This window comes from Elgaria multicarinata, chromosome 12, assembly GCF_023053635.1.
Source record: "Elgaria multicarinata webbii isolate HBS135686 ecotype San Diego chromosome 12, rElgMul1.1.pri, whole genome shotgun sequence".
Taxonomy (NCBI): Eukaryota; Metazoa; Chordata; class Lepidosauria; order Squamata; family Anguidae; genus Elgaria; species Elgaria multicarinata.
In genome coordinates, this window is record NC_086182.1 from 7,511,488 (window position 1) to 7,529,354 (window position 17,867).

At 45.4% G+C, this 17,867-nt stretch overlaps 1 protein-coding gene across 1 annotated transcript in view; it reads left to right on the forward strand.

The window, feature by feature from the left end:
• The first annotated feature begins 2,375 nt into the window (after positions 1 to 2,375).
• PLAT (plasminogen activator, tissue type) overlaps positions 2,376 to 17,867 on the forward strand; it is a 51,000-nt gene continuing 35,508 nt past the window's right edge. Inside the window, exon 1 of the mRNA XM_063138869.1 lies at positions 2,376 to 2,500. The gene's annotated coding sequence lies outside the window, so the exon portion shown is untranslated. The remainder of the gene's footprint in view (positions 2,501 to 17,867) is intronic.

Below are 17,867 nucleotides of genomic sequence, written 5' to 3' on the forward strand. Positions count from 1 at the left end.
CTCCATCTTCCAAGACAGTTTACCTTCCGAATACCAGGTGATGAGGACAACCATCAAGGCAGGGCTGTTGGTTTCTGTGGCGTTACACCCCACAAGTCAGTTCCCAAATGTATGTCTGCAGTTTGTAAGTCTGTGGTTTTTAGAATGTTGGCCTGAGTGGGCGGAGTTAGAATGTCTGGGGAGGGGGGAGGAGTGATATATAAGGTTAGGACTGAGGGGATTGAGGGAGACTTTTGGGGTACTCTTAGAGTTTTTAGCTCTCGGTGTTTAGAGTACTTAAGTTCTGGGAAATTTGAGGTTCAGTGTAGAGAGTGGTGTCTTTGGAGTGTGGTGTGCACATAGTTGATGTATATTAATCAATACAGATAATAAAGAAAGCTCAAGAGTGATTGTGTGAGAGAAAGGAAAGCGCGTATGTGAACGAGTGAAAGGACTGGATGAAAGGTTTCAAAAAGGGTTTTAAATGTTTTATTTGAAACAAAGCTTGTGAACTTTTAAAAATAATTTTTAATTATTTTGTTTTTAACTACCACAAAAATCCCACGTGTCTGTTTGGCATTTATCATCTGAAGTTTACACATTTAGCACCCACTCTGACAATAATTCACCTCAGCACATATAACTCACAGTGTTTTATTTTATATATTGAAATCCTTCTCCGTTTAACCCTTTTCTCCACATAGTTTGGAGGAAGGTGGTTTTTATCCCTCGCCTCAGGCGTATCAAGCGGTGGTGCTTGGCTTGAGCAGGGAGTAGCCGCGGCCGGGTCTGGTGTTCAGAGCCTGTGTCGTGGCAGTTTCCATGACCTGGTTGTGGGTGTCCCATTCAGGCATCTGGCTAATAGATGCCTCACTGGGAACACACCTAACATTTTCATTGAGTAATCAAGGGAATTGCAAATAACTGGCTTGTTATTTTTGAAGCCCATCAGGTCCAAAAGGGAATTAACAAGAAAAGGATGGATTACTCTTCTTATAACAAGTGGAAGTATATCTTGCATCTTAAATTATAAGTTACTTCCCATTTCCTCCCATAAATTAAATAAGAATTAATGAGGTCTTCTGAGTGATACATCTCAAAAGAACAAAAGAGAAAGCCAAAATATACTAACGGAGATGAAGCTAATGTTATTACATATCTTTGAGGATCATAATGAAGGACCAATTTCAAAAGGATTAGTCACATTGATCCTGGTAGAAGCCCTCTTGGTAGCTGTGAAAAATGGCAAACGTACAAGTGCCTTGTAGTCAGAACATGTTTTTCGTGGAAGTTTTGGTGCTTATTATATCTGTCTGATGTGTGACTGGTGAGTTTGGTTGATTTAGCTCACTTGGAAGCTGCCGTTCCGGCCTGTTTTGCACATTGTGGACTATAGCCCGGAACGGATATTGGAACGTGGTTTCTGTGAATGTTTTGTGGCTTATTGCAACCCTGCCATGGAGTTACGTATGACTGGTGAGTTGGGTTGATTTCACTCATTCGGAAGTGGCTGTTCCGGACTGTTCCAGAGGTGTTCTGGGAGTGATGTGGTTAATAGTAATATAATATTGCAAGGATTTTTGTCCTAAAATATTACTAAGTGCTTCTAACACATACCACTATTTTTGGCATGTGGGTCGTTCTGGGCTGTTCCGTTCTGTCTTTTACATTGTCCCCAATCCTCTGCATTTTTAGACACTTTAAAAACCCCTGCCACTCCCAGCATGCTGGCTTGGGAATGCTGGGAGTTGTAGAACTCCCCCCCCTCTCCCCGTCTGAACATGCATACGATTAAACCCCCTTAGTCCTTGTTTATCCCGCTACCCCAAATTAAACGAAATGCCCTTCCGCAGAAATTCTTGGTCTCAAGAGGCCGCTTCCTCACGTAGCCTCGTAGACGGGCTACGTGATTGGAGCGGGGAGGAAAGGTGCTGTGCTCATTCCCTAGGAAGCGCGGGCCAGCCGGTGACACGCGGGGTGACGGAAAAAATAGCTGGAGGCTGGTGGCTCCGATTTCGATGGGGCTGTGAATCCACTCCGTGTTTCAGCCAGGACTCTAAAGGAGGTTTCGGCACCTTGGACAGCTCCTTGGGAGTTCTGGCTGGTTCTGACTGAAATCCGGAGTGGATCCACAGCCCCACCGAAACCGGAGCCATCAGCCTCCACTGAGCACAGCTGGCTTGGTTCCCTCCTCCTCCTCCTCCTCCTCCTCCTCCTCCTCCTCCCGGAGAAGCGACCCCATCCCACCCGCCTTCTTCCCCACGATGACCGACCGTCCTCCGCCCACGCGCCAAGGCCCGCCGTCCGGTCCGCGCCCCGCCCCGCTCGCTACTCCGTCCCGCCCCGCGCGGCACGTTTCTTAAGCCGAGGGAGCCGGCGGGGCTGAGGAGGACCATCATCACACAGCCGACCGGCAGTCAGGAGGCGTCGGGCACGGAGCACCGCTCGCAGCATCAGCAGCTGGTGGCAGAACTCGACCGGGACTGATCCCCCACTCCCCCAGCGCCGTCGGAGGCAGCAGGTAATGCTCCAGACCGCGTCTCACTCTGCGCGGTGGCGGCGGTGTCGGAGAAAGATGGGTTTCTGAGCAGTGGAGCCAGGCAGCACTCCGGCAGCCTGGTTGGAAGACACCCCTTCTCAAGCCCTGGTTCCCAGCTCTGGGGATGCGTGGGAGCTGGGTGCTTTTGTGCCAGGGGATGCGCTCTGCACATGCTCAGGGGCACACTCTCCTTCACTGTTGCTTTGTCTACCCCAGCGTTGAACTTCTGGCGCTGGTAACAGGTGCAGCGGCTAAACCCTCCAAGGAAGCTCTAGCAGATATTATTATTATTATTATTATTATTATTATTATTATTATTATTATTATTATTATTATTTCCATCTATTTGTAACTCACCCTTCAATGAGAAACATTTCCAGGGTGAAACAGGTGCAGCTGCTATGACCTCTTAGGGACCTCTAGCGGATCTTATTATTATTATCATCATCATCTTCATCTATCTAATTATCATCATCATCATCTATTTGTATCTCATCCTTCAACAAGAAACATTTCCAGAGTGGCAAGCCTTATGCTGAACTCCGTATATGTGAAATGGGGCTAAGCACTGGAGCTAGCTAGAGGAGGACAGAGGGCAGAAAGGTAGCCCATGTTCTCTCTCCTCTGTGCATTGACTGCCTGTGTAGGAGGGTTTTTATGCTGATCCTCCCCACAAGTCCTTTTACAGCTAAGCAGGCCCCCCATGGAGCTCACTGTGCCAAGGAAGTGGGTGTAAGATTTCAGCTTTAATTGCATTCTGTAATAACCAGCAGTTGTCCAAGAGCGGGGTGGCTGAGTGGGGGTGGGGGGAAGCACACGCACAAAGAGAGGCATTTAGCTCTGAGCTGCTGTGTCCAGTAGTCTATACCGCCTCTGTCTTTTCTTCCTTTTCCCTCTTCCCCATTCAGAAAAACTGGATTAGCACTAGTGCAGGACTAGGGAGGAGTCTTGTGCAGAGAAGAACGCAAGCAAGCAAGAACAGATAGAAGAGGCAGGAAGCTTCAACAATCTTTTGTACTGTAAGCACCCGGGAGAGCCACTTGGGCCGGATCTACACTACTGCTTTAAAGCGCTTTATAACAGTTATGAAGCGCTTTAACTGCTTTAAAGCGCTATAAAACTGTTATAAAGCGCTTTAAAGCAGTAGTGTAGATCCGGCCTTTGTGGTTAGAATATTGGATGGGGACTGGAGAGTTCAAATCCTCACCTGGTCAGGAAGCTCACAAGGTGACTTTGGGCCAGTCACACTTGTCTCCCAACCTAATCAACCTCATAGGGTTGTTGTAAGAGACAAAATTTAAGGAGGAATCATAGAATAGTAGAGTTGGAAGGGGCCTATAAGGCCATCGAGTCCAACCCCCTGCTCAATGCAGGAATCCACCTTAAAGCATCCCTGACAGATGGCTGTCCAGCTGTTTTTTGAATGCCTTTAGTGTAACTGGTTCCATTGTCGTACTGCTCTAACAGTCAGGAAGTTTTTCCTGATGTCCAGCTGGAATCTGGCTTCCTGTAACTTGAGCCCATTATTCCATGTCCTGCACTCTGGGATGCTCAAGAAGAGATCCTGGCCCTCCTCTGTGTGACAACTTTTCTAGTCCTTGAAGAGTGCCATCATGTCTACCCTCATTCTTCTCTTCTCCAGGCTAAACATGCCCTGTTCTTTCTGTCTCTCCTCATACGGCTTTGTTTCTAGACCCCTGATCACCCTCATTGCCCTCCTCTGAACCCCAGCCTGTCTGCATCCTTCTTACAGGGTGGTGCCCAGAACTGGACACAGTACTCAAGATGAGGCCTAACCAGTGCCAAAACATTTGTTGGAAGAATGGTGGGATATAAAGTGGGGTGAGGGGAGAGAGAAATGGGGGCAGCGGAGGTTCTCTCCTTTGTACGACGTGAGATTGGGCAGGTCCTCAGAATTGTGTCTTTGAGCACAGCAGATAGAGGTTGGGAGGGAATGAGTTACTTGTTGGAGGACGCACACGGGGGATGAAGAGTTTCTGCAGATTCTGCTGCACCTTGAGAATGCTTCTGTGAATGCTGCTAATGCCAGGTTCCCCCTCCCCCTTAAAAAATGGAAAGGGAGTGTGCTATTTTTAAAGCAAACACATATTCCAGCAAATGTAACTGTCAAAGATGCAGGAAATCCTAAAAATAAGAACACAGAGTTGTGATTCTTGGCCTGTTATTAATCCGGGTTGCAAGTGAAACCTGCAAAAAATTTTTTTAAAAAAAATGTAGCGTGGAGTGCTGCTGGTCGGTGTTCCAGCCAGCTGTGTCCTTTTCCGGGATATGCCATTCTAATCCTGCTCCAAACAATTTTCTATGACCTCCCTCCCAACATTCTGTGGGTGCTAGGCATTTTCAATCTTCTTGTGCTATTTCCAGTTTGTTTGGGGTGGGTGGGTTGCTCACTTTTCCAAGTGTGTATGTGTGTGTGTTGTATTTCTTCAAATCCTGGAGTTCCCTGAGTAGGCTGATACTTCTCACTTGTTTCTTAATTCCCCTGTTTTAGCTACAATCCTTTCAGTGCTGGGTTTGCTGCTGGAGGTCTTCTAATGGGTCAGTAACCCGTTAAAGCACAGAAAATAGAGTGTAGGAATAAATGATAAATTCTCCCAATGGAGGATGTAGCTAGTGGGGCCCTACAGGGATTTATTTGGGGGGCAATGCTTTTCAACTTATTCAATGCTTTTCAATTTGTTCGTAAATGTTCTGGAATTAGGAGTGAGCAGTGAAGTGGTCAGGTTTGCCGATGATACCAAATTATTTGGGGTGGTTTAAACAAAAAGGGATTGCAAGGAACTCCCAAAGGATCTCTCCAAACTGGGAGAATGGGTATCGAAACACCAAATGTGGTGATGCACATTGAGGCAAAAAAAACCAACTTCAAGTATAAGCTGATGGGATCTAAACTAGTGGTGACCGAACAAGAAAGAGATCTGGGGATTGTGGTGGACAGCTCGATGAAAATTTCAGTCCAGTGTGCAGCTGCTGTAAAGAAGGCAAATTCCATATTAGGCATTATAGAATCATAGAATAGTAGAGTTGGAAGGGGCCTACAAGGCCATCGAGTCCAACCCCCTGTTCAATGCAGGAATCCACCCTAAAGCATCCCTGACAGATGGTTGTCCAGCTGCCTCTTGAAGGCCTCTAGTGTGGGAGAGCCCACCACCTCCCTAAGTAAGAAAAGGAACTGAGAATAATACTGCTAATATCTTACTGCCCTTATACAAATCTACGGTGTGACCACACTTGGGATAGTGTGTACAGTTCTGGTCACCAACCCTAAAAATATGTATTGTAGAGTTGGAAAAAGTGCAACTAAAATGATCAAGGGGCTGGAGTAAATCCCCTATGAGGGAAGGTTAAAATAGCTGGGATTAGCTTGGAAAAATGGTGAGTAAGGAAAGACATGACAGAAGTATGCAAAATTATGCATGGTGTGGAGAAAATGGATAAGGAGACATTTTCCTCCTCTCTCATAGTATTTATTACGTTTTTATACCGCCCCATAGCCAAAACTCTCTGGGCAGTTTACAAAGATACTAGAACCCAGTGGGGTCATCCCCAAAAAGCTGATTGGTGGGAGATTCAGGACCAATAAAAGGAAGGACTTCTTTACACAGCACATAATTAAACTATGGAATTTGCTACCACAAGACGTGGTGATGGCCACCAATCTGAATGGCTTTAAAAGGGGGTTAGACAAATTCATGGAGGAGAAGGCTATCAATGCTGACTAGTCCTGATGGCTATATGCTACCTCCAGTATCAGAGGCAGTATGCTTGGGAACGTGGGTAAGAGGATGCTGTATGCCTGTATGCCAGTTGCTGGGGAACATAGGTGGGAGGGTGCTATTGCACTCATGTCCTGCTTGTGGGTTTTTCATGGGCAGCTGGTTGGCCATTTTGTGAACAGAATATGCTGGCCTAGATAGGCCCTTGGGTTATGAGATGCTTTGCTCTTTCGTAATGGATTAATTCTCGCTGGACTTGGGGATCTAACTTAGAATCATAGAATCATAGAATAGCAGAGATGGAAGGGGCCTACAAGGCCATCGAGTCCAACCCCCTGCTCAGTTCAGGAATCCACCCTAAAGCATCCCTGACAGATGGTTGTCCATCTGCCTCTTGAATGCCTCTAGTGTGGGAGAGCCCACAACCTCCCTAGGTAACTGATTCCATTGTCGTACTCCTCTAACAGTCAGGAAGTTTTTCCTGATTTCCAGCTGGATCTGGCTTCCTTTAATTTGAGCCCGTTATTCCGTATCCTGCACTCTGGGAGGATCGAGAAGAGATCCTAGCCCTCCTCTGTGTGACAACCTTTTAAGTACGTATTTGAAGAGTGCTATCCTGTCTTCCCTCAATCTTCTCTTCTCCAGGCTAAACATGCCCAGTTCTTTCAGTCTCTCTTCATAGGGCTTTGCTTCCAGACCCCTGATCATCCTGGTTGCCCTCCTCTGAACACGCTTTGTGTACATTGCACCTTTCATGGGAATAACTCACTAAACCATACCAACGTGCTGGATTTTGAATTCGTTTCTTGCATTCTCTCCTTCTCAACCAGAGTAAGATATACATATATTGCATTTTGGGATGTACTGGTAATTAGGTTCTTTATCTATAATACCGTATTTCTTCAATTCTGAGATGCACTTTTCCCCCCATATAAACATCTTTAAAAACGGGGTGCGTCTTAGAATCGCGGGTGTGTCTTAAGGTTTTTTTTTTCCTGTTGGTGGTACTGGAATTAGTGTGCGTCTTACAATCAATGGCGTCTTACAGTCGAAGAAATACGGTTATTCAGTGACTTTTTTCCATTTAACAATAAAGCCAAGTGAGCCAACATTCTCTGGCGCCATGTTTGTTCCCCTGCTTAACTTCAGGCCTGGATCCAGTTCTTTCTAAAGAGAACTTCTTCCTCCAGGCTATTTATGACCTTTCCAAAGAGCTTCCAATGTCCATGGAAAGCCAGCCAAGTGGCACCTTGGAGGCAAGAGCATCGAAGAGCCCTACATGCACCAGCTCAGGGCTGGGCAGAGAGGGGCCCAGTGGGGCCAGTTGGCACGGGCCTACGATTTTGTGGGGGGCCTACTCCGAGCCCCCCTGGTAGAGGCAAAGGGGGACCCTTTGGTAAAGATTTGTTACAAAGTAGCTCTCCTGTGAGTGAGCAGTACTGAATGGATTAGCAGTTTTGAACATTAACATTAACAAAAATCAAGTGGCTTGATTTTTCTGTTGTTGTTGTCAATGAATTTGCCCAAATTCATGTAAAGCATTTCTGAATGTGAAGAAGTGATGTCTTATATACATCTTGAATAAAAGTGCTTGCCATTACTTTTTTTTAATAAATTGTTCTAGTTCATATGTATTTAGAACTGATTAAAAAATATGTAATGAGCAGTTTGAAATGGGGCCTACATTTCCTATCTGGCCCGGGCCTATGACCAGTTTTGCCCGGCCCTGCACCAGCTCACTTTTGTGGTTCATGAAGGCATTTCCGCCCTCCTTTCTAAAACCAGATTATATTTTGACCATGGGAAGGAAATCCTGACGAAGAAAACCCTCAGCAGCAGCCACGTTTAAAAAGCCAAGCGTTGTTGAAGGCGACAGTGCTATTCCTGCCTATTTACCAGAGCGGATTCCTTTTCTATACGTCCTTTCCCACAGCAGGTCACACTTGCCACCACAGACACTATCATGCTGCCACTATCATGCAGCGCCAACACTTTTACTTTTCAAGATGTGAGGGGGTCACTGGCTTTTTCTATTCTGTCATATATTATGCCCTCATTACTTTTACCCCTTGGTAGCCTGAGCCATAGGCATGGGATTTTGAAAAGCAGAGAAATATTGATTGTTTACAGAATTCAGGCATTAAAACAGAAAATTACCACTTTACTCTCCTCCTGCGCATAAATAATTGAGTTACAATAATTTTTCTTATTATTATTATTTATTACATTTATATCCTGCCTTTTTTCCTCCAAGGAACCCAAGGCGGCATACATAATCCTCCTCCTCTCCATGTTATCCTCACAACAACAACAACTTATTGTCACCCAGTGGGTTTCCATGGCCAAGTGGGGACTAGAACCCGGATCTCCTGACTCCCAGTCCAACGTCTTAGCCACTACACCACACTTATTACACTGGTAATAAGTCATTTTAAAACCTTCTGCATATCCTCTCACGCATACACAACTCAATTTTCACTCTAATCCTATAAGCACAGATCCTGGGCACTCTCTATCACCTCACAAACCCTATCTATCTCTTCCCTATCTAAAACTGCACAGGCACGACTCCCTGTTTATATATCACATGCCATTTTGCTCACCCCCGCCGCTCAGCCAACCATATCACATATGTAAATGCAACATACCTCCTGTCGCTCGTATCACTCACTCTCTAGATCTGCTTACCAGCAAAGGCAGAGTCATAACATTAATGCAGACATACACACAGATTCATAACATATAAATGTGTGACATCACACTGACCTTGCGTTTTGGTGTTTATCCCACTGTTTTCTTGGGTGTGTGTGTGTGTGTGTGCGTGCTTGTACAGCAAAAGTGGACAACCTGTGGTCTTCAGGTCCTGTATGCGCTGCCCTCAGCCTAATTTCAAATGCCTCCTGCATGCAATCAATTTAGATTCGGAGTATGGCCGTTCCCTTTCCTGACAGCTTGTTACATCAGAAGGAAGAGAAAGAGAAAAAAGGGCGGCAGGAAGAGAAATGTGTGACCATCCACACCTGATCCAACACACATGGAGGAGACCAGGGCCTAATCTACACCAAGCAGGATATTGCACTATGAAAGGGGTATGAAAACGGTATATAAAACGCAGGAGCCACACTACTGCTTTATTGTTGTTTGTTGTTTATTCGTTCAGTCGCTTCCGACTCTTCGTGACTTCATGGACCAGCCCACGCCAGAGCTTTCTGTCGGCCGTTGCCACCCCCAGCTCCCCCAAGGTCAAGTCTGTCACCTCCAGAATATCATCCATCCATCTTGCCCTTGGTCGGCCCCTCTTCCTTTTGCCTTCCACTTTCCCTAGCATCAGCCTCTTCTCCAGGGTATCCTGTCTTCTCATTATGTGGCCAAAGTACTTCAGTTTTGCCTTTAATACCATTCCCTCAAGTGAGCAGTCTGGCTTTATTTCCTGGAGGATGGACTGGTTTGATCTTCTTGCAGTCCAAGGCACTCTCAGAATTTTCCTCCAACACCACAAAGCATCTATCTTCCTTCGCTCAGCTTTCCTTATGGTCCAGCTCTCGCAGCCATAGGTTACTACAGGGAATACCATTGCTTTAACTATGCAGACCTTGTTGTCAGTGTGGTGTCTCTGCTCTTAACTATTTTATCGAGATTTGTCATTGCTCTCCTCCCAAGAAGTAAACGCCTTCTGATTTCCTGTCTGCAGTCAGCGTCTGCAGTAATCTTTGCGCCCAGAAATACAAAGTCTGTCACTGCCTCCACGTTTTCTCCCTCTATTTGCCAGTTATCAATCAAGCTGGTTGCCATAATCTTGGTTTTTTTGAGGTTTAACTGCAACCCAGCTTTTGCACTTTCTTCTTTCACCTTTGTCATAAGGCTCCTCAGCTCCTCCTCGCTTTCAGCCATCAAAGTGATGTCATCTGCATATCTGAGATTGTTAATGTTTCTTCCTGCGGTTTTAACTCCAGCCTTGGATTCGTCAAGCCCAGCACGTCGCATGATGTGTTCTGCATACAAGTTGAATAGATAAGGTGAGAGTATACAACCCTGCCGTACTCCTTTCCCAATCTTAAACCAGTCCGTTGTTCCGTGGTCTGTTCTTACCGTTGCTACTTGGTCGTTATACAGATTCCTCAGGAGGCAGACAAGATGACTTGGTATCCCCATACCACCAAGAACTTGCCACAGTTTGTTATGATCCACACAGTCAAAGGCTTTAGAATAGTCAATAAAACAGAAATAGATGTTTTTCTGGAACTCCCTGGCTTTCTCCATTATCCAGCGGATATTGGCAATTTGGTCTCTAGTTCCTCTGCCTTTTCTAAACCCAGCTTGTACATCTGGCAATTCTCGCTCCATGAATTGCTGGAGTCTACCTTGCAGGATCTTGAGCATTACCTTGCTGGCATGTGAAATAAGTGCCACTGTCCGATAGTTTGAACATTCTTTAGTGTTTCCCTTTTTTGGTATGGGGATATAAATTGATTTTTTTCAGTCTGATGGCTATTCTTGTGTTTTCCAAATTTGCTGGCATATGGCATGCATCACCTTGACAGCATCATCTTGCAATATTTTAAACAGTTCAGCTGGGATACCGTCATCTCCTGCTGCCTTGTTTTTAGCAATGCTTCTTAAGGCCCATTCAACCTCACTCTTCAGGATGCCTGGCTCTAACTCACTGACCACACCGTCTGAGCTATCCCCGATATTATTATCCTTCCTATACAGATCTTCCGTATATTCTTGCCACCTTTTCTTGATCTCTTCTGTTTCTGTTAGGTCCTTGCCATCTTTGTTTTTGATCATACCCATTTTTGCCTGGAATTTACCTCCGATGTTTCTAATTTTCTGGAAGAGGTCTCTTGTCCTTCCTATTCTATTGTCTTCTTCCACTTCCGCACATTGCTTGTTTAAAAATAATTCCTTATCTCCTCTGGCTAACCTCTGGAATTTTGCATTTAATTGGGCATATCTCCCCCTATCACTGTTGCCTTTTGCTTTCCTTCTTTCTTGGGCTACTTCCAGTGTCTCAGCAGACAGCCATCTTGCCTTCTTGGTTTTCTTTTTCTTTGGGACGGTTTTTGTTGCTACCTCTTGGACAATGTTGCGAACTTCTGTCCATAGTTCTTCCGGGACCCTATCTACTAAATCTAGTCCCTTAAATCTATTCTTCACTTCCACTGCATATTCATTAGGAATATTAGTGAGCTCATATCTAACTGATCTGTGGGTCTTCCCTATTCTCTTTAGTTTGATTCTAAATTGTGCAATAAGAAGTTCATGATCTGAACTACAGTCAGCTCCAGGTCTTGTTTTTACTGTCTGTATAGATGTCCGCCACCTTTGGCTGCAAAGGATGTAGTCAATCTGATTTCGGTGTTGGCCATCTGGTGAAGTCCATGTATAAAGCCGTCTTTTCGGTTGTTGGAAGAGAGTGTTTGTTATGCACAGTGAGTTGTCCTGGCAGAATTCTATCAGCTTATGTCCCGCTTCATTTTGTTCTCCTAGACCATGCTTACCTGTAATTCCAGATGTCATTTGACTGCTCACCTTAGCGTTCCAGTCTCCTGTAATGAAAATAACATCTCTTTTTGGTGTATTATCCAGTAGGTGCTGCAGATCCTCATAGAACTGATCTACTTCTGCTTCTTCAGCATCTGTGGTTGGGGCATATATTTGGATCACTGATGTTAAATGGCTTACCCTGAATTCGAATTGAGATCATTCTATCATTTTTTGGATTGTATCCAAGCACTGCTTTAGCCACTTTATTATTAATTATGAAGGCTACTCCATTTCTTCTGTGATCCTCTTGTCCACAGTAGTAGATCTGTTGGTGATCTGATGTGAAGTGGCCCATTCCGGTCCATTTCAGTTCACTGACACCCAATATATCTATATTTAATCTTGACATCTCACCAATAACCACATCCAATTTGCCCTGGCTCATAGATCTTACATTCCAGGTTCCTATGGTGTGTTGATCTTTAGAACATCGGATTCGTCATGCACCACCAGCACCGTCAGCCGCTAGCCGTCTTTTCGGCTTTGAGCTATTGAAGTGCACTGACAACTGTTGGGGCCCATTGACACATCCCATATACCGCTTTTATAGTGCAATATCCTGCTTGGTGCAGATTAGGCCCAGGTTGGGAAAGGCTGGTATAGAGCTTACAAACAAAACAAAACAAAAGTCTTGCCCCTTGCTTTTCAGGCAACTGGCCTGAAAGCCCTCCCCAACACACACACACACACACACACACACACTGCTGTCCACTTGCATATCGCTTTGTCTTGTCTTTTCCTGGTTGGCTGGCGACCCTAGAACCTGGCCATGAGGAGCAATGGCTCAGCTCATGCCATATCCCCTCCAAAATGCTTCACCAAAAAGATGACCCAGATTTGCATGAAACATGTGTGGGTGATTTATATGTAAAAACGTACATTTCCAAAGAATGTAAGTAGAAATGCAGTACACCTCCCCAAACTGGGGGAAATGATGACCTCTGTGCTTGCTCAGCCTGCTGTCCAGGTGCTCATTGTGGCTGGGCAACTTTAAAGCCTCTGCCCTGTCTTAATATTATGGGTATTTATTGTTAAACCAGATTTAATAGATATAATAATAGATATAATATAATAGATATAATATAATAATAATAATAATAGATTTGGACTGGGTAGTCCTTCAAAAGGAGCACACCTTCAACTAGCTACTGATCTCTGATGGCCCTTCAAATAGGGAACTGCCTTCTGTAAAGGAGGATGCACACGGCCACTGTACTTATAGCTTGGACCTCGGTTTGCTTGCTTAAACAATCTGCTTTGCAGGAGTCTTGGGGCATGTCTGCACCAACCATTTATCCTGGGATTATCCCGGGATCATCCCTGTGCAAGCAAATGACACACAGGGGATCCCGGGAGCAGGCAAGGACGATCCTTCCATTTTCCTGGGATAATCCTTAGGTGTGGAAAGGGCCTTGGTGTGGTGCATCTTTTCTTTTGTATCTGCTTTGTGCGTGTACCACGTGTGCAGTGTATGAGAGCTGATCTGGGTGCGTAGCAAGGCCAGCAAACAGCAAGGCGTTCCAGGAGAGAGTCAGCAGCAAGGCGTTCTCGGAGAGAGCTGTGTTCCAAGCGGCCTGCTCTGCGCCCCCTAAGTTAGCCTGCTGCCTTCACGGTCAGTGGAGAACGTTGTCTCTTCATTAGTGTGGAAGTCAGGTTCATCTGCCAGTCCAGCCAGCTATTGTACCTGAAAAAGGGAGGGAGTGCCGTCTTGTCCTTGCTTCAGGCAGCAAAATGTCTTGGACTGGGCCTGCCTTGGAACTGGTGTGGAGGAGTTGGAGTTGATGGCATTTTGGTCTCTCCCAACCCTATGCGTCTTCGAGATGCGGTTGTTGCCAAACTAGATTTTTAGCCATGTAAACACGGCTCTATTTCTCGCACAGCACTGGCTGTGTGGTTGCACTTAGATAGCTTATCTCTTCTGAACATCCTTGTTGTTGGCTGGGAACCGTCTGGAAACAGGATTAAGGCTCCAGCACATAGCTGGCAACCATTAGGCGACTGGTGCCGGGGGGGGGGGGATACTGAAAGTGGACTAAGCACACCAGGCACTGGGAAGGGTCTGGACGTCGTTTTATTTATTCGTTCATCCCTCACCTGTCTGCTCCAAGCATTTAAGGAGATGTACAAACGTTTAAGACAAGCACTACTACACAGCGATAATGATTCAGAACAGAAGGCAACAATGCAGATTAACGTCCGCTTATAAATCACAGGAATAGTTTCCTTCTCTGCCTGAATGCAGAGAATTGAGGGGGCTTGTTGAGACTCCCTGGGAAACACCTTCCAAAGCGCCACCATGGAGAAGGCCCTGGTGCCTGCATTATAACATGTTGTGCATCTGTTCATTTCATAGATTTGCAGCCTGCTTCTCAGGGTTAATCCCCTCTCTCCACACAAAGCAACTTACAAAATATTCTACTTTGTATTTTAATCAAAACGTGAAAACAATATTCAATGCATAAATCATCAAAATGTCTAATAATAAAAGATGACATGTCAAGACTGTGAAATTTAGACACTTGACATTTGGTCTGCATACTAAGAGACCCTAAGGGTGTGCACCTTGGGCTTATATAGTTCTTAAAATTAATTAATGTCCATAAACTTCCTGACTGTTAGAGCAGTGCAACAGTGGAATCAGCTACCTAGGGAGGTTGTGGGCTCTCCCACACTAGAGGCATTCAAGAGGCAGCTGGACAACCATCTGTCAGGGATGCTTTAGGGTGGATTCCTGCATTGAGCAGGGGGTTGGACTCGATGGCCTTGTAGGCCCCTTCCAACTCTGCTATTCTATGATTCTATGATTCTATGTGTTTGAAGCCCACAGTTCCATCTTCAGTTGCTAGGTGACAGTCTTCTCTAACCAGCACATAGCTTTTTAATATTTATTTGCAGTCCACACAGTTTGAAGCCAGGGAGGAGGAGTCCAAGGAGCAGAGTTATATGCCTGCCTCCCCTCAGGGAAATAGAATGATCAGAACCCTCCTTTAGAAGCTATATTTATTATTATTTATTTATTACATTTCTATACCGCCCAATAGCCGGAGCTCTCTATAGGGTTGCACCATGGCAGGGATTGTGCCTAGGGTGCCAGCAGGGTTTACTCTGATGGGCGAGCACAATGTGCCAACTGCTTGAATCCTTCTCAGGATCAAAGGAAGATTGGGTGACCATATGAAAAGGAAGACAGGGCTCCTGTATCTTTAACAGTTGTAGAGAAAAGGGAATTTCAGCAGGTGCTGCATGCATACAAATGACACCTGCTGAAATTCATTTTTTTATATATACCAATGTTAAAGATACAGGAGCCCTGTCCTCCTTTCTGTATGGTCACCCTAAGGGAAGGGCTGTTTCAACCTGTGTTAGGTCACATAGTGAGAAATAAGATAGCAGCAGGAGCTGGTAAAACCTCAGTTAAAGCAAAGCACACTCCAATTAACCAAATACAGACTGGAAGAAATTGATGTTTAAAATACTCCTATATGCCGGCAAAGAAGGCCCATATGCAGATCCCCAGGGGAAGGCATTGCAAAGAACAAAACCCAGGACGAAGTAGATCGTAAAGAACAGGCAGGCTTACGTGGGAGGATGCATTCCTGCAGATATGCTTTTCAGAGCATGAAGGTCATCCCTTTTACACAGAGATATTAAACTGCTGGAACAAAGTGGCAAAAGTTGATTTAAAGTCCTTGAAGCTGCTTTCTAAAGTCTGAAGAGCCTGGTTTCCTTCAAAGTTAAACAAAACCCTGGACTACTTTAAAGCAAACAGTGATTCTAATCCCGGCTAGAGACAGATGGTTTTTCATGCAAGAGATTTGAAGGGTAGTGAAAATAACTGTCACTGCCAGTAGTGAGTGTGTGTGTGTGTGTGTGTGTGTGTGTGTGTGTGTGTGTGTGTGTGTGTGTGGTTTTGACTCTGCTCAAAAGGATGTTTGATGTTTTCCCAAACCTGTTTTCCCAGGAGCAAAACTGGGACAAAAGAAATGTGTATGAGTACTCGTCCCACAGGAAGCAAACACCTTTCAACTCACGTAAAAAACTATTGTCTGTCTGTCTGCACTCCAGCCTCTGTGGCTATAGGAAAATACAAAGCTGCCTTAAACTGAACCACACCAATTGTAACCCAACACATCTGCAGGGCAGGCAGAGGAAGTATGGTCTACACCAGGGGTTGGCAACATGATGCCCACGGGCACCAATGTGTCCCTGGACACCTTTCTTGGCACCTGTCAAGGTTAGGGTGACCATATGGAAAGGAGGACAGGGCTCCCGTATCTTTAACAGTTGTATAGAAAAGGGAATGTCAGCAGGTGTCATTTGTATGCAGGCAGCACCTGGTGAAATTCCATCATCACAGCAGTTAAAGCTGCAGGAGCCCTGCCCTCTTTTGTATCTGGTCAAGAGGGCAGGGCTCCTGAGCTTTAACTGTTGTGATGAAGAGGGAATTTTACCAGGTGCTGCCTGCATACAAATGACACCTGCTGACATTCCCTTTTCTATACAACTGCATAGATCCATATAGGTCCATCCGCTGAATTTTAGTGATTTTTAAAAAGTTTTAGCCAAGTTCAGAAAGCTCCATGTGTATTGGCAGCCGTGATAGTCAAGTTCTTAAATAAATTGGAAATTTCCTCTCAGCAGGAGTGTTAACCGCTTCAAAGGAACACAGGCAATACTAAGACAGGGAGGCCCAGTGGTTTGGCCCCGTATTAGGGGATTTCCAACACATTCACCTGCGGCAGCAAGTGGGCTATCACCTTTCTTGCAGGGGGAGGGGTACTACCGAACAGAAGATGCAGCAGAGACAACCATCTCAATAATATGTATTGATTTATTAGCATTTATAGAAGTGTTACATCAACAGATTTCAATGTAACGAACAAAAAACATAAAAACATAAACATATAAAAACTATGTTGGGAATACAATGTTGACATAAACTTATGTGTCTTCTTCCCAGCAGAACCCAGAGAGGATTGGAGAATGTCCCAGATCCCTCAGGACAGTGGAGTGTGCATAGTGGATGAAACAAGACCTCTGCCTAGGCCACGTCCAAAACTATGCACACTCCCCAAATACATCTAGCTGCCATGCCAACTCCTCAGCCGAAACAAGTGCCAACCAGCCTAACGAAAGTGGTGGAGGCCTCCTTCCAAGGCCCGTGATTGAAAGAAAGACCCCTTGGCCGAAGCCAGTACAGGGCCCTTGGCAAATGCCAGTACCAATGCCTGTACAGAAGCTGGTGCCGCCTCCTGTGCAGAGCCCAGATATCACCAGGTGGCCAGAGCCACCCCACACGTCTACCCCGAAGCCGGTGCTTCCCCATCTGCAGAGCCTAGTGACAACTTCGCCGCCGAAGCCACGCCTGACATCTCTCCCGACATCGATGGCGGCCTGTGTGGAAAAGGCCGTGGAGATGTCTCTGGCAAAGCCAGGGCTGACTGATGGACCCAAGCTGGATGCAATAAATCCTATGGCACTCTGGAAAAATGAAGGCATAACATGTTAGTCTTCCATTCAAACAAAAGGGTTTTCAAGTGATTCTGTGGAAGAAACTTAAATTATCTTGACTAAGGAGGAATACAACCCTGAAAATGACTTTGTTGCCTAAACCGTCTTCTCTGTTTCATACCTTGCCAGTAGAGATTCCTGGAAATAAGTTCAAATGTTGGCAACAAGCTCTAGCCACATTCAGTGGAGGGGGCAAGCGCATCCGTGTCAATCAAGCGACTCTCTTCCGGCCAACTAACCTAGGGGGGTTGGGTGTCCCAAATCTTAGGCTGTAGCATGATGCCTTTCAATTGAGGCAACTACTCAAAATAATTAGGAACAAGACCGCAATCCCGTGGGTGTCAATTGAAAGCACCCCCTGCATCCCTATGATCAGGGCGATCCCCTTTCTTCCAACACTGAAAAAAACCATGTACAAACCATTAAAAACCCGTTTTTGAAAGCAAATGTAATGGTATGAGCAAAATGGGCAAAATGGTTTGCAACAACCCCTTCCCCCTAACCCTGATTTATCAATAGGAATCCTGGCGAATCCTTACAAACGTTGTAGT